Genomic DNA, 21,032 nt, shown 5'->3' with positions numbered 1-21,032 from the left:
AAGGGTTAAAAGGGTCAACTCAGACGAGCAGAATATCTCAGTCTGCATATAATATCAGGAGTTAAAAATGCGTTTTGACCTGAATAAAAGGGGGAAATGGAAAGGACAAATGAGTTTATATGGCTATGAGTCTCCAAAAAGAGCCAGAAAGTTATCAGAGTGGTCGCCCTTATGCACACCTCAGCAGAGTCCCAGAAACAGATAAAGTAGATACAACCCCGGGTATTGGTTCTTCTGAGGGCTACAGAGACCCACAGGTTCTATGGTCGTTGCAGATGGAGTTCAGTGCCATGTCAGTTGGCCCTACTTTGGAGTTTGTGTTTCTTTGTGATCGAGCTGGAATCAGATGTGATCTTTGTTCACAAGCCTCTCCTGTTACTTTTACCAGATCTGTAGTTGGCACTGGGGTTTAGTGTATACCCAGTGATATCCAGGCCCTGAGCCTCAACAGACTTGCAACCCCTATACTCTGGTTTATTGGACTTACCCCACTCAGCTAACATGGAGGTGAAGAAGGTCAACCACCACACCAGGGAGCCAAGAGTGCCTACAACTGAAATCAGGAAAATTGCATCCAGCATCCATGTGAAATCTAAGCCCCTTCTTAATATAGATGTGGAGTGGACACAACCATTCTAAGATCCACAGGATGGAGGAATAGAGTATGTATTAGAGTGAACTTACTGATATTCTATTCATGAACTATTGTGATTAGTAATCGAAGAAAATGTGGCATTGGTGTGGAGAAAGTGGCCATGGTGGCTCCTGGGGGTAGGGAGTGGGAGGAAGAGATGTGATGTGGTGGCATTTTCAGGACTCGGAGTTGTCCTGGGTGGTACTGTGGGGACACTTACCGGACATTGTATGTCCTCCCATGGCCCACTGGGTGGAATGTGGGAGAGTGTGGGCTATGGTGTGGACCATTGACCACGAGGTACAGAGTGGTGCTGAGATGTATTCACCAAGTGCAATGAATGTCTCATGATGGAGGAGGTTGTTGTTATGGGGGGAGGAGTGGGATGAGAGGGGTGGGGAGTATATGGGGACCTCATATTTTTATGAATGTAACATTAAAAAAATAAAGACAAAAAAAAGAAGAAATGAAGTCATGAAACATATGACAACATGGATGAACCTAGAGGACATTATGTTGAGTGAAGCAAGCCAGATACGAAAAGACAAATACTGTATCATTGTGCTAGCATGAACTAAATATAGTGTGTGAAATATAAATATATTACGTCTAATATGAATATGGGTAAAATTGCATATATGAGACCATTTTTCTTTGAAGCTGAACAAATGTAGGGTAATACTATAAAATGTTAATATCAGAAAGAAAAAAAAATTATGCTAAGGGAAGGATACCAGACACAGAGTACTACATATGGTATAATTCCATCTATATAATATGTAAACATAAAAAATATATAAATTTAAATCAATGATAAAGATGAAATGCGATTAGTAGTTATGTAGGTCTGAGGAAGGAATGCTAAAAGGTGTGGAGTATTTCTCTTTGGAGTAACGAAATTTTTCTAAAATTTGTGAGATGATGAATGTACAACATTGTGATTATACTAAAGCCATTGATTATACACTTTGGATAGATCACATGGTATGTGAATATATCTCAATAAAACTGCTTAATAAACAAATAATTTCATAAAAATAGCCAGAAATAGCAGCTATGTACAGCCTGGGAAACAGAGAGAGATTGAGAGGTGAGGAATTTCTTGTTTATTTGTCTGATATTTGTTTATTATTATAATTAAAATAATGAAAATACGCTAATAATGATTGAAGTGATAAATGCACTGTGATTATACCAAATACCACTGATTGTACACTTTGGATGAACTGTATGCTTTATTAATATGTATCAATAAAATTGACTTAAGACAAAATGAAAGTGAGGCGCACCAGCCCCTCATTTTCCAGTAGGGCCCCATGCAGCTCCTCTGGGCCCATGTGTATTTGCACAGGAGCTTCTCCAGGAGTAGTACACACTGTTGTCAGTGTGGCTGCTCCCATCTGGAGCGTAAGGCCTACCAGGTTCACAAAGATGTTGCCGTGCCCTAAAGCATCAAAGGGAAAAAGTACAGGATGGGGAGGAGGGGAAAGTCATCCATCCATATAGTAGAAGGGCACCTCAAATTACAAGAGAAACCCACAAACAAGAAAAAAGGGGAAAACGGAAGAATGAAAAGGTCTCGCATCTCAACATTAATGATGAAAAACTACAGTGATTTCACAATCATTTTGATCCCCCAAAAAGTAGAATATTCAAAGAAAGAAATGTATGAATTAATTGAAAGTTATTTAAATTGATTCAGCAATGAACTGGGGCAGATGAGTTACATAACAGCATCAAGGACAGGCAGGGAAGGAAATACCATGCCTGGGAGGCAGTCTTTAAGAGCACAGCACACAGATGGGAACAGTATGAAAGATATGGTCTTGAGATTCCAGACTTTATAAATGCAAGGAATCTGAAAACTCTTAGGGAAAGGGGACATTAATCTGAAGAAATTACCAAACATCAAGTGGAGAAAAATCTGTGCTAATGATGCAGTTCCAAGCAGTGCAAGAGGAAAAATATTACAACTTAGACAAAGATTTAGGGGAATTGCAACTGAAAGATGAAACAGATAACCCAGAGGAGGAAATGACTGCAGTGACCTAATTGTCCTTACTTTGAATTTAAATAATTTGAAAGCTTCAAGTTATAATCATTGGAAAGAGAGAGATATGGGAATTTGTTATTAGAGCATTCTCTTACATGTAGAGACACCCAGTGATAGTTTCAAAAATGATGCTAAAATTTTTATGTAAAAACTGAGGTTCTTTTATCATTTACATTATGATGCTAAAGTGCATATGAAGTGATCTGCAAAACCCATTTAGCCAGAATTTCTAGGAGTGTAGTAGTGTGATATGAATAAGGACAGAAAACATTTTAATTTTTTACCTCTGGGTTATTGATAACTGCCTAATCTGACATTTTGTGGCATGGACAGCATTCTGTTTCTAAAAGGGCCCTGTGGGTACTTTTTGAGTTGTGATGATGGCAATGATGTCTTTCAGTAATAGTGGCATATTAATCTTCCTCTTAAATATTAAATCCTATTCTTTTATTGTAAACTAGGGAGAAATGTGATGTAAAATTCGTATAGGCTGTTGGATTTTATACATTAATCATAATTGCTATATTCTGGGCAAGAATTAAATAGTTAAAAAAATAAGTAAACTATAGTCCACAGTTGGTGGCAATTTTCAGTATGTGTTCATCGATTATAACAAATGTACCACGCTAATGAAGGATGCTGTTAATGTGGGAAAGTATGGGAGGAGTAGGGAATGGGGCATATGGGAACCCCCTATATTTTTAATGTAACATTTATGTAATGTAAAGTTTCTTTTTAAAAAAATAAAATAATAATTTTTTAAAAAAATAAGGCACTCCTTATATTGATCTTCCATACTTAATCTCTCTTCTTTTGACAAAGAAGATAAATGATTTCAGGATAGATCCTATTGATTGCATATTATTTTCTGCTTCCTCATTGTGAAAAATAGGTTTTGTTTGTGGAAACATAGTTAAATTAGCTATAATAAATGACCACATTTTTAATGGTGCATTTTTGGTTTTCCCTCTGAAAGATAGGTTAAATCTTTCAGGTTTTATTATTTCATGTGTCAGAAAAAAACATGAATGGGGTAGAATGTTCTTCATGGAACTGATTCTATTCAACATATCTTTTAGTCTATTTTGAACTGAAGGAACAATGGAGCTGTATTTGAGTATTTTCAAGAAAAGAAAATCATTAATATTGTATGGGCTAACCAGATATCAACTAAGTTTGATATAACTCAAGTGGTTGAGCACTTGCTTCCCATATATGAGATCCTGGGTTTGATCCCTGGTTCCTCCTTAAAAAAAAAAAAAATGAAAGAAATTAATCATCAAATGTATTTGGAAATGTAAGGGACCCTGAATATCCAAAACCATCTTGAAGAAATGAATAATGTTGGAGGACTCATACTTCCCAATTTATAACTTATTATAAAGCTACAGTAATCAAATCAGCATGGGTGGAGTAGATGTGGCTCAGGCAGTTGGGCACCTACCTTTTACTTGGGAAGTCCTGGGTTTGGTGTCTGGTGCCTCCTAAAGAAAACAAACAAACAACGAGCAGACATAGAGCAAAAACAATGAGCAGACAACGAAAAAACAACACGCAAACAAGGAGCAAGACAAGGAGCAAACAATGGGCAAACCGAGAGCAAAAGGAAAAAACGAGCAGGGAGCAGATGTGGCGCAAGCAGTTGGGTGCCTACCTCCCACAGGGTGGTCCCAGGTTCGGTTCCAGGTGACTCCTAAAGAAGAAACTAACAGAGTAAAAGCAGACAACTAGCAAAAAAAGAAAGAAAGAAAAATAATGAGCAAACAGACAAGGGAGCCATTTCAGGAGGGGGAAAAGCATGGTACTGGCACAAAGACATATATAGATATATAATTTAATCAAATGGAGAGCCAGAAATAATGCCTCACTTCTATGGTTAACTGATTTTTGACAAGGCTGCCAAGTCCACTCAACTGGGACAAAACAGTATCTTCAATAAGTGGTGCTGAGAGGACTGGATATCCATATACAAAAGAATGAAAGAGGACCCCTATCTCATACCATATACAAAAATTAACTCAAACTGGATCAAAGCCCTGAATATAAGAGCTAGGACCACAAAATTCCTAGAAGAAAATGTAGGAAGTATCTTTAAGTCATTATAGTAAAGAATGGTTTCTTAGACTTTACACCAAAAGCACAAGCAACAAAAGAAAAAATAAACGGGATCTCCTCAAAACTGAATACTTGTATGCTTGAAAGGACTTTGTCAAGAAAGTGAAAAGGCAGCCTACTCAACAGGAAAAAATATTTAGAAACCACATTTCCAATAAAGGCTTAATATCCAGAATATATAAAGAAATCCTTCAATTCAACAGTAAAAAACAAATAACCCAATTAAGAAATGGGCAAAGAACTTGGACGTTTCTCCAAGGAGTAAATCCCAGTGGTTATAAAGCACTTGAAAAGATGCTCAACATCACTAGCTATTAAGGAAACGCAAATCAAAACCACAATGAGATACAATTTCACACCTATTAGACTGGCCAATATTAAAAAAAAAAAAAAATAGAAAATTGTAAGTGTTGGAGAGGAGGTAGAGAAAAAGGAACATTCATTCATTGTTGGTGGGACTGTAAAATGGTGCAGCCACTATGGAAGACAGGCAATTCCTCAGAAAGCTAGCTATAGAATTAACCATACCCAGAAGAACTGAAAGGAGGAACTCAAACAAATATTTGCACACTGATGCTCATAGCAGCATTATTCACAATTACCAAAAGATGGAAACAACCCAATTTCCATCACCAGATGAATGAATAAACAAAATGTGGTATAAAAAACACAATGGAATATCATTCAGATTTAAGAAGGAGTAAGGTCCTGATGTGACAAGATGGATCAAACTTAAAGACATTGATGTTGAGTGAAATAAGCCAGACACAAAAGAACAAAAATTGTATGATCTCACTGATATGAACTAATGATAATCAACAAATTCATAGAGTTAGAATCTAGAATATAGGTTACCAGGAGATAGACTGGGGTTGGCAAATGGGGAGGTTATGCTGAACTTGAACAGAACTTCTATTCAGGCTGATGGTAAAGGTTTGGAAATGGAGGGTGGTGATGGTAGCACAATATTGTGAGTATAATCAACAGCACTGAACTATATAGGTGAATGGGGTTAAAAGGTGAATCTTTAGGTTGTACGTCTTACTAGAATAAAAATTAAAAGATAAAACATAGGACTGTATAACACATATTGTAGACATATGTAGACTATAATCATAATACAGGTATAAGAATGTTCTTTTGTGAGTTATAACAAATGTATATTCCCCATTATTACACCAAAATACACCTAGTGTAAATAATGGATGATAGAATTATTTTAAAATTTTTTCATCAATTAAAAATTAAAACAAAGGTAACTATTGTTTAAAAAATAGTAAAAGTATATAAAAGTAATATCATCAATTGTACCAAATGTTCCATGTCAATGCAAGGTGTTGGTTTTTGGGTGGTGCACAGAAATCCTGTATTTTATGCATGATTGTTCTGTAAATGTACAACTTCTCTAATAAAAAAAAAGATATTAATACTTGGCTTTTGACCAAAAAACAAGTCTCCTCCCCCAGGTCTCTGAACTATTGATCCATCCTCAGCCTAGCCAAAGTATTCTCTGATCTACTATCTGATCACACTACACTTTTATCCCATTTCCCTACACCAGGTTCTTAATAGTCTTGCTTCTTTCTTTCTTTAAAGGAAAACCCTTTTTTGCCTAAACTTTGAGATGCTTGCAGACTTCATGACAGATGTTCTCCCATTTGCAACAGACTCTCTCCCCTGCCAGTAGTCCCTTTCTCCCATTTGCAATAACTGTTTGGAATAAAGTCTCCTCTTACCAAGTCCAAATTCATCTTCTGTTTGAGAGTAATAATATTTTTCTCATGTTCCATCTTCCACTGAGCAAAGAAGTCTGTGAAATTGCCTTCAGTATGTTCTTTGGCATAACCCTTATGGTAAGTGATGGTTGGTGAGAAAGTCTGTAGGCACATCCGGTTTGTGAGTATAGCAAAGGTTGTATCTTCTTTCTGCTTTGTTTTGAGATGCCCTCATTTTCTTCGTTTTTTTCCTCCCTCCTAATAGTAAGTGGTAAGGGTATATCCAAACACGTTCTCCTCCAGCTAGGGTCCCTCGTCTAATTCCTAATACTAGGTAATACAAGAAAGCCTTTTTGCAGCATGTTCTTCCTGCCCACCTCATCATCATCTGTGTAGCTCTGCTGACATTAGCGATCAGTTCTCTGAGTCCAAGCCTGACTCTTGTTTGCTCATTTCACATAAGTGAAAATTTTGCCTGTGCTTAGAAATTGGTTTATCAGGAAGATCTGCAATAACAACAGCTACATTATATTCCCTGTAACTTTCTTCACCAATCAAAAAAAAAAAAAAAAAGAGGAAAGAAAGAAAACTACTCCAACTAGAAAAATACAAAATACTCCAACTAGAAAAATACAAAAGGAGAGAGGAAGCAGTTAAAGAAGGTAGAGAAAGGTTTGTTCATTTCTTTGCACTTTCTTTCCATGTGAATGGATGCAAGCAGGCTCACATTGATGCTAATGAACCAGGGTTTTAAAAGGCAGCGAGTTTCATCTCTCTGGCTAACTGATTTCTAACTCCTGCCCACCCCTCCGCCTGCCCTCTGACCCTCCTCACCCAGCCTAACAGTCCTTATCTCTGTGCTGGGTCTTAAGGCTCCCAGGTAGTCTGCTATATCTGCAGTGGAAGTGTTCTTTGAAGGTCAACCACTAGGCAGATGCCTTTATGATCTCAATGCTGCTGGGCTGGTCCACCATTCCCTTCATATACCCAGTGAGCTTTGTGTTTTCCAGTTGTGCTGCTGCTGACATCAGACTTGCATTCAACTTACTTAACTTACTCTTGATCTATATGATTGATATTACTAGTAAGTGGAAGTCTTAGGGCTGTCCTCCCATAAAATTAGGTCCTGTCCTGGTATTAATAGTGAGCAAGTAAGGAAGTACAGGATTAGGATGGGCATATTTTTAAGAAGGTAGCTAAGTGTCTTTGAAAGTCCATGCTTGTAACTCCATCCCAAGTTGAACTAACTACAGCTGCCTCATGGCTTCTTCTAATTCAAAAACTTTTTTGTCACTCTTCTAGTTCAGGCCAGAGAAGTCAGATTCTCTTAGAGAATGAAAAAGTTGCAGTTTTGTTATCCCCACCTCTCATTTCTCAAACACATATGCTATAGAATCTATATTTGGGTGCTTTGGGGGTATTTCCTCCATGAAAATCTCTGATGTTCCTTATGAATGTAGGGGTCTGGCTGGGTCAGTGACAAAAGAAATAATTCTGAAAGGCAAGTTTTAAAGACATTGCCTTGAATAATGTAGGTATTCAATATGTTATAGGTATGTCTGACTCATCTGGGGTTTTTTCCCACAAATGTAACATTTATTGGGTTTCTATCATCAGCAAGGCACAAAAAATACAGCTTTAAACAAGAAAGATACTTCCCCTATATAATAGAGAACAAGAAAATACAAGATAATGGTAAATGCTATGATAAAATATCAAGTAATGATGATTACCATGATAAAAAAATAACAATAATAAAGAGGTTTGCCCAATAGTGACTGAGAACTATTTTAGTTTAGGTGGCCTCTTTGATATGACATTTCAACTGAGACCTTAATTAAAAGCAGCAGCCAGTCACATGAAAATTTGGTTGAAGAACTATTTCAGGCTGATGAAACAGCTAGTGAAAAGATCTTAAAGCAGGAATGAGCTTTGCATATTCCAAGGCTTGTGCATGATTCATTGTTTGAAAATAATCTGGAAAGGTGGACAGGGGTCAGAACTTGAAATGACATGTGGGTAAGAATAAAGAGTTTGGATTATATAAGAGCAATTTCATGGGCTTAGGGTTCTGTGAAAGCTCTTGGATACCCCAAGTTTCCTTACTGCTCTCTTACGAATGTCCAGGAACCCTCCATAACCTAGTTTTCCTCGTCCTCATAGACAATTGGAAAATTCCTAAAAGTAAAAAGAGAAAAAATTATTCTTGATACCACTTACTAGAGAGGGCCACTTGAAAGAATTTATTATTATTTTCCAGTCTCTTATCTAAGCATCATTTCATATTACTGAAACCTTTATCTATATAACTTACTATTTTCCTTTGTGTCTTAGTTTTCTATCATTGTGTAACAAATTATCACAGATTTAGGAGCTTGAAACAATATAAATTAACTCCCAAATTCCATGGGTCAGGAATTTGGGCACTTCCTATCTGGGTCCTCTGCTTAGGGTGAAATCAAAGTGTTGCCCAGGGCTGCAACCTCTTCTAAGCCCACTAGTTGCTGGCAGAAGCATTCCTTGCAGTTGTAGGACTGAGCTCCTGTTTCTTGCAGGCAGTCAGGTAGGGGCTGTTTTCAGCTCCTAGAGGCTGCCCACTGTTCCTGCCACATGGCCCTCTCTTGAACATGGCAGTTTGCTTCTTCAAGGACAGCTAGAGAATCTCTGAGGTCAAATCTTTCTATTTTCGGGAAGGGTCCAGTCCCTTTTAAGGGCCCACCCAGGATTGCCTCCCTTTTGATTAATGAAAAGCCAACTAATTTAGAACCTTAATTACAACTGCAAAATCTCCTGCCCTTTGTCATATAATGTAACATGGTCATGAGAGTGAAATCTATCATATTCACAGTCCCATCCACATACAGCGGGAAGGGATTATACAAGGCATGTATATTAGGGTATGGGAATCTTTTGAGCCATCTTAGAATTCTGCCTACTACATTTTGTATAATATATGTATTTACCCATGTGTGGCAGTTTGATATGGTTAAACAGATAGTGAATAGTGTTCCTCCAACACGTAAAAATAGACTTTAGTGAGGGAAGTAACTTATGCTTTATGGCCTGGTATCTGTAAGCTCCTACCCCAAATAAATACACTTTATAAAAACCAACCAATTTCTGGTATTTTGCATCAGCACTCCTTTTGGCTGACTAATACAGAATTTGGTACCAAGGAGTAGGGAAGTACTTTTGTAAATACCGAAATGCTGGAATGGTTTTATAAATGGGTAAGGGGTATTTTTTTGAGGAATTGTGAGATGCTTGGAAGAAAAGACCTACAATGCTTTGAAGAGACTGTTGATAGCAATATGGATACTAAAGAGACTTTTTATGATACCTTAGAAGTAAATGATGAAACTATTATTGGAAACTAGAAGAAAGGCGATCCATGTTTTAAAGTTGCAGAGAACTTAGCAAGATTAACTCCTAGTGTTTTATGGAAGGCAGAATTTGAAAATGGTGAGCCTGGGCATTTAGCTGAAGAAATTTCCAAAGTAAGCCTTGAGAATGTGGCTTGGCTTCTGCTTGCAGCTTATTGCAAAATGCTAGATGACAGAGATATGCTGAGGACTGAACTGTTGGGTTCAAAGAAAACAGAAATTGATCCTGGAAATTCCAAGCCTATGGAAATCAAGCTCCCACATGCAAGTGCCCCATTGGAGGAATTAACTAAACTTAGAACTGATAAATCAAGATTGAAGATGAAGTTATCCATGAAAGACTTGTGGAAAGCCTTACTGACTGATGGCTTGGACCCTTGCTTCCTGCATGCAAAACCAACAGACTTTTTGAGAGAGCTATATGAACAAAACCACTGTCAGGCTGGAATAAAAAGGACAAGGAAAGGAGAGATTGAAGGAGAAATAGCTTTAAGAGGAACCTCATCCATGTGTACAGAGAGGGTGAGTTTGTCCAGCAGTTGAAGAGGGTGGATGTTCCCACCAGACGTTTGGGGAGAATTTTGCTGCCCCAGGGTACAGAGAGGGTGAAGCACATTTCCCAAGAATTAGGGCAGTTAAGGTCAGCACTTCACAGGTCTGAGAGGGGTGGACCTGTCCCCCTAAGGTTAGGGGAGGCCAGGTGGTCAACTCATTGCTCTGAGAGAGTTAAGCTTGTATGCCAAAGGTTAGGGGAAATGTTGTCTTCACATCACTGTACTAGGGGGGTTGACTCTAACCCAAAGATTGGGTGAGGTGTAGCAATCACCCCAACACTCTTGGATGGAGAGGTCTGGAGCTTGGTCTACACCCAAATGTTTGATGAGGGAAGAACCAAGAAAATAGCCATTGGGCAATCATGTGGAAAGGGTGGGTTCCAAAAGGCCCCAAGGAGAAGAAACCATCATCTTAAGAACGACTCTCAGACTGAAGTCAAATGGAGGATGCCCTGCAGGTTTACTGAACTGTAGAGGACTTATGTTTCCCTCCCAGTTTCTCCTTATGGTAATGAAAATGTTTATCCTTTGTCCATTTGTCTATTGGAAACAGATAAATTGTTTTGTAAGTTTCAGAGGTCTATAGCAGACAGGACTTTGCCCCAAGACAAACCATATTTCTTTAAAATGATTGTGGTATGATTTAGTACTTGCATTGTTACTGGTTTAAGGTTGTTGTTGTTTTTTTTTTAATATTGTAATGTCTTTTTGGAATTCAGAGGGTGGAATGTAGCAGTTTGATATGGTTATGAATTTCAAAAATGGATGTTGGATTATGTTTGTGATCTGATCTGTAACCTGGGCATGATTGAATTATGATTAGGCATGGCAAAGAACAGAGTTGAGCGTTCTTAATATTGGAGTTTTGATGTTGGAGCTTGATGCTGAAGTCTTAAACTGGAGCCCCAGGGAAAGAGATAGAGCCATTCGCCTGGTAGTCTATAGGTGACCCTGTGGAGAGAGGCAAAGCCTAGAGAGCTTCATAGTCTACAGCTGTCCTTGTGCAGAAAACAGGAGCTGAGCCCGGAGGAACCCAGGAAGCCTGAACCCTCACTGATGTCGGCAGCCATCTTGCTCCAACACGTAAAAATAGACTTTGATGAGGGAACTAACTTATGCTTTATGGCCTGGTATCTGTAAGCTCCTACCCCAAATAAATACCCTTTACAAAAACTAACCAATTTCTGGTATTTTGCATCAGCACCCCTTTTGGCTGACTAATACACCATACTATCACAAACTCTGTATAAATAACTTTATAACTACTTAATATTTATTGCATAGATATGCCATCATTTAGCTGTTATTGTTCATCTAGATTACTTCCAATGTTTTACCTCTAATAAAAGATGTAGCAAAGATTTCTATGTATAAGGCTTTTCTATATTCTAGATAATTTCCTTAGGAAAATTTTCCAGGCATGTAATAAGTGTCTTTTTGTTTGTTTGTTTTCACTTTTGAAAAAATAACTTTTTATTACAAAAGGTATTTGTATCCATTATAGTAATTTTGGAAAAATAAAGCACCACGAAAAAATGAGATTTCCCAATAATCCCAGGGATAATCACTGTTAACATTCGTTGTGTATCCTTTTATCACTTTACTCCATACGAGTAATTGCATCCAGTGACAATTTTCTTGTTGCAAATGTTACCACATCTATGTGATAAAGTATGCCAAACCTCTGCTACTTCTATTAGGTCCTGGTTCCAAAGTAAGTCTGAATTTAGATATCAGAAGCAGAAAGATATCCTCTTCCCCCTTGTCTCTATAAGTAGTTTTGGTTGTTTTTTCCTCCATTTTTAGACTTTGAATTTTGAAATAATTTCAAACTTACAGGACAGCTACAAAAATAATACAAAACCATGGGAAACGGACTTGGCCCAGTGGTTAGGGCATCCGTCTACCACATGGGAGGTCCGTGGTTCAAACCCCGGGCCTCCTTGACCTGTGTGGAGCTGGCCCATGTGCAGTGCTAATGCGCGCAAGGAGAGCTGTGCCACACAGGGGTGTCCCCATAGGGGAGCCCCACGCTGAAGGAGTGCGCCCCATAAGAAGAGCCACCCAGTGCGAAAGAAAGTGCAGCCTGCCCAAGAATGGCGTTGCCCACACAGACAGCTGACACAAGATGATGCAACAAAAAAAAAACACAGGTTCCCCTGCCGCTGACAACAACAGCAGTGGAAGAAGAACACGCAGCAAAATAGACACAGAGAACAGACAACTGGGGTTGGGGTGGGGAAGAGGAGAGAAAAAAAATCATGAGTCCATTAAAAAATAATATTAATACAAAACCAATTTAGAAAATTCCAACATACCCACCCAGATACCCAGACCCACCAATTTGTGCATTTTACCACATTTGCCATATTATTCTATCCATCTAGCTAGCTAGTTAGCTAGCCAGCCAGCTCTTGTCTATTTGTATTCTAAACATGAGAGTAGGTTATATAGATCATGCACCTTAATCTCTCAATACTTCCATGTACATTTCCTAAGAATAAGGATATTCATTTATGGGAATAATGGGTCTTAGATCTAGAAAATAATTAAGGTCCTTTTCATATAAACATTTGACCTCTGGATTCTGTGAACCCAAACTCTTAACTACTATCACCTTTATATTTATCCCATCTATAGTTTTTCAGAGTAGTGCAAAGGGCTGAAAAAATTCAGCAATATCCCACATTACATCCATCACATTGAGCCCTCCTACCTACATATGCCACCCCACTTGCTCGCAAGCAGGAACAGGTTTCCTTTGCATCCAGGAACTGAAGAATTGGATAACCTTCCTCTTCACAATGAGTAGTATATAATCTCTCAAACACACTAGACCAGAGGTTCTCTTAGAACTTGAACCTCATGACAGGGAAAAGTTTACTGGTGCCTAACTGAAGATTTTCAAAAATTATTCAGAACTTTGTGATGTACTAAATTCAGGCATGTTATCTGCAGTGGGAATTAATTTATAAATCTTTTATCCTAGTGATGGATTCAGGTAGATTCAATAAAATATTAGTCTCTCGCAATCTGGAAAAACCCATCAGTGCATTTAAACCCAGGAATATTGTACCACTAATTCTTTTTTATTTTATTTTATTTTTTATTATCCTTTTTTAAAGATACATAAATCACACAAAATGTTACATTAAAAATATAAGAGGTTCCCATATAACCCACTCCCCACACCCCACTCCTCCCATATCGACAACTTCTTTCCTTAGTGTGGTACACTAATTCTTCTAAAGATTATGAGATGAATAGTGAGTATTATGGGCTTCCCCCTTGTCCTCTGTAGTATCTAGTTCTTTTTTTCTCCAACAGGATTTTTTTTTAAGAGGGTGCTTTTAAAGGATGTCTAAAATGTCTACAGATGACATTTTCAGTGTAGAAGTTGGTTCCCTAACTTGGAGAAATCTCGGTGAAGTTCTCTGGTACCTTAAAAAGTTAAAAGGGGTAAACTGTGTGTTCCCCTGGCTCCTATGTTGCTATTGAAAAGGTGATCCTTGGGATGTTTACTTGTAGTGGGGTGTTGGTACCCTTAGGATTTGAACAATCACCAGTAGTTAACATTTACTGAACATTTTCTATGAGCCATTCCCTGTTCTAAAGGTTTTATACATGTTAATCCTTATAACTACCTTGTGATGTCTAGGTAATTATTTTCCTTATTTTTTATAAGTATTTCACAGATGCAGAAACTGAAGCAGAGAGACTAAAAAAGCTTTCCCAAGATCTCATGGTCAATGAAAATTGACCTAAGAGCTAAGCAGTACCTAAGCATACCTAAGCAGTATGGCCCAATGCCCAGACTCCTAAAAGCTCTACTGCCTGCCTGACTGGTCATAGGAAACCAAATATGTACAATAAAGGGCTGCTAAGAGACATTCTGTTCTCTTCAAACCATGGCAATTCTTGCTGCTGCAACCATCTCTCACATTGTTAATATCTTAAAGAATAAAAGGGAAAGAAAACAATAGAAATAAAATAGACTTTAATGTTGCTCCAAACCCACATTCACTGTGCACAGTACCAAGAGACTTATAAACCCTGCTTTTCTGGATTCCTTCAGTCCAGTTTTTCTATTTTTAATCTTTATAGAGGCTGCTTTTAGTACATAGCACTTCACTCTCAGTTCATCTGCTAGTGAATAGGCTATTCATTTATTGTATATTCTGAAAGTTTAGAGTTGATGCATGCATCTTCAGATGTGTGGACCTAGCACCATAAAGTAAGGATGTAGAGCAAGAGTCTTGACCACGAAGTTAACTGATCCTATTCTTTTATTCATAAAGTCAAGTCAACTGTGTAAGAGAATTCACTCTCTTTAGACCTGATACATACACAATTGTCCCATCAGCCCCAAAAGAGTCCAAATCATTTTAAGTGAATATAGGAAGGTGATGGAAAGATTTTTTTACTAAATGAATATACTCCAATCATGGATTACTCTGTTTAACTTTCTGAGGAATCATTGAACTGATTTCCACAGTCACTGCAAAATTTGTAAAATTTTTTCATGGGAAATTTTTAAAATTTCATTTCAGAATATTCTTTGCTGGTGCATAGAAACACCACTGATTTTTGTGTGTTAATCTTGTAGCCTGTAACTTTGTTGTATTTATTAAAGTCATTTTCTTGTGAATTCTTTGGGATTTTCTATACAAAAGATCATGTCATCTGTAAGTGGAGATAATTTTCAGATGCCTTTTATTTTTTACTTGCCTAATTGCTCTGGCAAGGATTTCCAGTATAATGTTGAATAGCAGAGGTAAATGCAGGCATCCTTGCATTGTTCCTGACCTCAGGAGGAAAGCATTAAGACTTTTTGAACACAAGTGTCAGAAAACAAGCATCTTACCAAGCCTGTTTTAAGCAAAAATGGAAAAATTATTATAAAGGGGGGTATCTCATAGAGATGAAGAATAATAGAAATGCAGCCTAATCTTAAGAAAAACTACAACCAGTATTCCCTATCTATCTCAACCTCTCTCCACAGAACTAAGTTCTTACTCTCTGAAGAATGCTTTTCCTAATCATTAGGACTGCCCATAATGCCACCTTCTAGTTCCAGCCACACAGAGAGTGACTTTACTACACTCCAAATTCAGATTTCCAGTAGAAAGAATCTGATTAACTCAACTGGCTTAGATGCCACACCCCAAGCCAGGCAGATGGGGTCAAGTAGTCAGACACAGACACTGCGAGTCCATCCTTCTGATCTTTGAATGAAAAAGGAAGGAGGAGGACAATGTTCGGTGAAGTGGGAACTGTAAATTTGCAGACATTTTGAAATTAGTTTGCATTAGACATAAAAGCAATAAATTAATCAACTTATCTATATGCCTGGTTACCACGCAGTCCATCCATAAATACATCATCAAATATATGTTAATCTTACCTTAAGTTTGATTAATTATCCTCTATTCTTAGAGGCTCAAGCCTCACCTCTATTGCCTCAAATAATATAGTCTTTTTTTTTTAAAGATTTATTTATCCTCCCACCCCCCGTTGTCTGCTCTGTGTCCATTCACTGTGTGTTCTTCTGTGTCCGCTTGTATTCTCATGAGGCGGCACTGGGGATCTGTGTCTCTTTTTGTTGCATCATCTTGCTGCATCAGCTCTCCATGCGTGGCACCACTCCTGGGCAGGCTGCAGTTTCATGCGGGGCAGGTCTCCTTGCATGGAGGGCACCCTTGCATGGGCTGGGGCTCCTTGCACACAGAAGCACTGCATGTGGGCCAGCTCACCACACGAGCCAGGAGGCCCTGGGTATCGAGCCCGCAAACCTCCAATATGGTAGGCAGATGCTCTATCTGTTGAGTCACATTCACTTCCCAATATAGTCTTTATATACTCAAATCTTTGATAAAAGCAAAGGAATCGTCTGTGGTTTCTAAAGACAGCAAATTTTCCAAATTTTCCCCACTGGATTGTAAAGTGAGGGAAATGAGCATACCTCATATGTGAAAATTAGCACATCTTCTCTTATCTCTCCCAGACATTAAGTTAAAGAGAATTATGATTTCAAGGACAAGAAATTGGAAAAGATGTAATCATCCTGATTGTTACAGGCTTCCTTTTTCTCAACCTGCTTTTCAACATCAAAGTCAACCTTTGGACATTTTAGATGTCTTTACTCTAATTTTTTCATATAATCTCTTCCTCAAAAAACAAAGGATGGTGAGTAGATGAGCACATAACTTAGTGAACACTAAATGAAAATTCTCTCTGACCCTACTTTAACCACCCCACACCCAGAGAATGGCTCTGATAATATATTTTTTTCTTCTTTCCTGAATTTTGAGAATTCATATTCAAGCCCCTGACTCAGAGGAAACTGAGGCCCCTATTCATTAAGGAATTTCCCAGTATCTCACGGCCAATCAGTGACAAATATAGGCCTAGAAGCCACATTTCCTGATTCCTCTCTAGTGCTCTTTTTGTTCTATCATGCTGCTTCTTTACATCACAAATGTTATCTCAATTTGGATTTAAGGATTGGGAACAATTTCATCTCTAGTTTTCTTAAAATGATGCCTGTAGATAGCTGGATTGAAAAGCCCCTCACTTCTTTGTGTATGTATGATCTACACTAAATATAGCCATAAAGTTATTGTCTTTGTAACCATATTAAATATTGGTGCATTTGTTATTTAACTTTTTTTTGCAGATGGCTGTCTTCCTGGCAATGCCCTGGGTCTGTGAAATTTAAGACCCTAAGCCCAATTATTCTTTCATAATCCTTACAATGAGAGATGTACCAGATGGCAACAGAGCCATATTCATGTTCTCTGAATAATCAATGGATTTAACTTTCTCCTTGATAAGAAGTACAATTATTCAGAAGGGGTAGCAATGAATAGGGAATTATAAAAGTTCTTATTGAAGAGGAAAGTTAGGTGGAACTATAGAGAATACAGTCTCTGCAATGCATGAGGAATCACTCATATGATTAGACAAAGGTAGAGTGACCAGCTCACTGAGGTTTGTAGGAACCTCAACCTCAACCTGGTTTTAGCACTGAAAGTCATGCATCTTGGAAACCCCTCAGTCCTGGGCAAACTGGGGAGGTTTACCTCCTACCTGAGTACATTCCATCTGTGATCCCAGCCAATACCATTACAATTATCTGATAGAATAATTACATATCTTGTCAGGTTTTTAAAATTATTTTATTTTTAAAGAAGCCTTAGATAATACAAATGTTACATAAAAATATAGGGGATTCCCGTATACCCTACCCCTGCCCCTCCCAAACTTTCCCACATTAACATCTTTCATTAGTGTGGTACATTTGTTACAATTGATGAACACATATTGAAGCACTGCTACAAACCATGGCCTATAGTTGACATTATAGTTTACACTCTGCCCCACACAATTTTATAGGTTATAGCAAAATATATAATGGCCTGTATCCATCATTGCAATGTCATGCAGACTTGTCAGTTTTCTAAAGAATGGATCCAAGTATCTCTAAGACCAAATCTCCCAAGGGAAAATTTAAAACATCTTCACTCTCCAGATTAATGATAAAATCTGGGGTGCATTTTGTTTTTGTAACCATACGATTTGTTGGTTTTCCTAAAATATTTTCAGCATGCCTCCAGCTTTGTATTAGGTCTCTCTTCCTACCAAAACCAAATACCCTAACCTTAGTTTCCAAAATCTTCTGTAGAACATTATACCAAATTAAATTCAAAATGGGTTTGTAATTTAAACATAAAAGATAAAAAACTATAAAAATACTAAAAGAATACATGGAGAAAACCTAGAAATCATAATGAAAATTAACTTTACCTATAATTTCAAATTTTCTGCAATGACACTAGACCTATGGAAGATAAGAGTAGAGGAAAGAAATGCTAAATAGGAAATCAACCCTAGGACTTCACAGAACCTCTTACCATCTCAAAAAGTGTACTTCTCACTCAATCCTCTACAAAATTTCTACTTTATGAATATGGTAGTATAAAGAAAAATATAATTCAAACTGGATTACATTTACTTTCATTTTTCCTCTTTTAAAAGAAATTAAAACATTTTTATGGGCACCTTTAAAAGTATTGTAGGTTGTAATCACTGTGCTTACTACAAGCCCTAATGGATAAGCCAGCCCTGCCTAAAGAGGATTCACAGCTGTGATCTTTGTCTCAGATCATAGGCACAGGTCAGTGAAGAGTCATTGTTATGTCCAAACCCAGGATATAGTAGATGAAAGAAACAAGTCCCAGGGAACCTATCAGGCTCAAACAATCCTCTGATCCTTAAAGAACTTTTGAAGGTACAGTCAATTGGAACTGTGTAGGCCTGGCTATTTCTGTCAGAACCTACTGAGATGCCACTGATTCAGTACAGTTGATCTTTGATATCTATGTTCGTTTAGGGGGAAGAGACAGGGTTTGGAGTATGGCTCTCCCAGAAATCAGGAGTGGGCTCCATGGCCACTGTTTTTGACTTAAAGTTTATTGTATGATGCATGTTTCTTTATATATATATTCTTTATATATATATATTTATATATATATATGTGAAGATTAAAAAAACTTTATGTGGGGACAGTAGAAAGGCTGTATTGTATTCTAAACAGAACAGCTAGATTGTATAAGAAATGCCTTTAAAATTCTTCTTTTGAAATATCCTTCTAGATTTGAGTTTCTCTTGCTGCAAACTACAGTCCAGTTTCTCTCAAATCATTGCTTGAGCCCCAGACAAGGTGCTGGAATTTTTAAGCTAACAAGCTGCTTACAGACAGCACCTCTTAAGGCTACAGTCTAGGTATCTCCTCAATAGGTGCCTATTGTGGCAGTAGATAGGCTCATACTTGCAGTTCTGAAAGGGCAGAAGCTTGACAGTGGGAAACTGGGAAAAGCAGCATCTTCAAAACATTGGCTAGGGAAGCAGATGTGGCTCAAGCAGTTGGGTGCCCACCTACCACACAGAAGGTCCTGGGTTCGGTTCCCAGTGCCTCTGAAAGAAGGCAAGCAAGACAACAAGCTGATGAGATGGGCTGGCACAGCAAGCTGACACAACAAGATGATGCAGCAAGATAACACAACAAAGAGACACAGCAAAGAAAACAATGAAAGACAAAAGAAGCAAGCAGTGGAGGTGGCTCAAGTGTTGGGTGCCTCCCTCCCATATGGGAGGTCCCAGGTTCAGTTCCCAGCACCTCCTAAAAAAAAGACAAATAGAAAGCAGACAGTGAGTATAAACAACAAGGGAGGGAGAAATAAATAAAATAAGTCTTTTTAAAATAATTGGATAGAGACAAGATCATCACCTCCAGGGAGGCCATATTTGATGGCAAAAATCTAAGCAAAATATGAGAAAGGTAAAATGATACCTACCCATCCATGAGAATTCAAAATGATGTGCTTTGCTTCAAACTTTCTCAACTGGGATTCCAGAGTTTGCCCTAATATCATAAAGCATTCACTGTATATAACAAATTATCTTTTCTTCTATGCGTCAATATATACTGTCCTTGGGAAAATTGAGGAAATAGTCCCTCAAATAATTTTCTGTAGTGTTTCTCTCATATAATCCCAGTGAGAACAGCTGTATGGAGGACTCAGGCTAGAACAACATTTTTCCATACTGGCTTGTAAGCTTCTTGAGGGAACTTCTGGAACCTCTGGAAGAGTGACTGATTTTTTTATTATTCCCAGTGGAAGCCACAGGACCTAAAAGAGCATAAGTCATATAAGGGACATTCCCCAAGAAATGGGATGGGGAAGCAGATGGGGAAGCGATTGGGCTCCCGTCTACCATATGGGAGGTCCAGGGTTTGATTCCTGGCACCTCCTGGTGAAGGTAAGCTGGTCCACGTGGCAAGCTGGCTTGAACAGAGAGCTGGCCCATACAGAGTGCTGCCCACACAGTGAGCTGGTCCAAGTGGAGTGCTGGCCTGCACAATAGTGCTGGCCCTCGCAGGAGTGCTGGTCTGCATGGCAAGCTGGCCCTCGCAGTGAGCTGGTGCAGCAAGGTGACACAACAAAAAGAGACACAGAGGAGAGACAATAAGAGATGCAGCAGAACAGGGAGCTGAGGTGGCGCAAGAGATTGAGCACCTCTCCCCGACTTCGGAAGGTCCCGGGATCAGTTCCAGTGCTGCCTAAAGAGAAGACAAGCAGACACAGAAGAACCCACAGCGAATGGATACACAGAGCAGACGAGGGGGGGGAGGGGGCATAAATAAAGAAATCTTAAAAAAAAAAGAAGTGGGGTAGTATATCAGGAGCTTGATTGGCTGAGCTATTAATCCCAACTCTGACTTATTGGTTCCTGACTTTAGGCAAGTTATTCTATTTCCTTATCTGAAAAGTCAACATAGAACACCTCACGAGTTACCATGAAGATTAGTTGAATTAATATTTAAGACGTCTTAGAGTAGTATAGGGGACATAAAAAACACTATTTAAGAGTGAAGAAATAGTGAATAAATAAATTTGCCCTGTGAAAACAGCAGCCAACTATAGAAGTTTGGAAAGAAATGGAAGAAAAAGTAAAAGCCTTATACTTGAGTTTGAATGGAGGGTATCTCCTGAAGCCTCTTGGAGTATAAATAGC

At 38.3% G+C, this 21,032-nt stretch overlaps 1 pseudogene; it reads left to right on the top strand.

The window, feature by feature from the left end:
- Positions 1-1,906: 1,906 nt before the first annotated feature.
- On the top strand, positions 1,907-2,686 carry LOC101437595 (translation machinery-associated protein 16 pseudogene; annotated as a pseudogene).
- The last annotated feature ends 18,346 nt before the right edge of the window (positions 2,687-21,032 follow it).

The sequence above is a fragment of the Dasypus novemcinctus genome, chromosome 23 (assembly GCF_030445035.2).
Source record: "Dasypus novemcinctus isolate mDasNov1 chromosome 23, mDasNov1.1.hap2, whole genome shotgun sequence".
NCBI lineage: Eukaryota > Metazoa > Chordata > Mammalia > Cingulata > Dasypodidae > Dasypus > Dasypus novemcinctus.
This window is presented reverse-complemented; position numbering and strand designations above follow the sequence as displayed.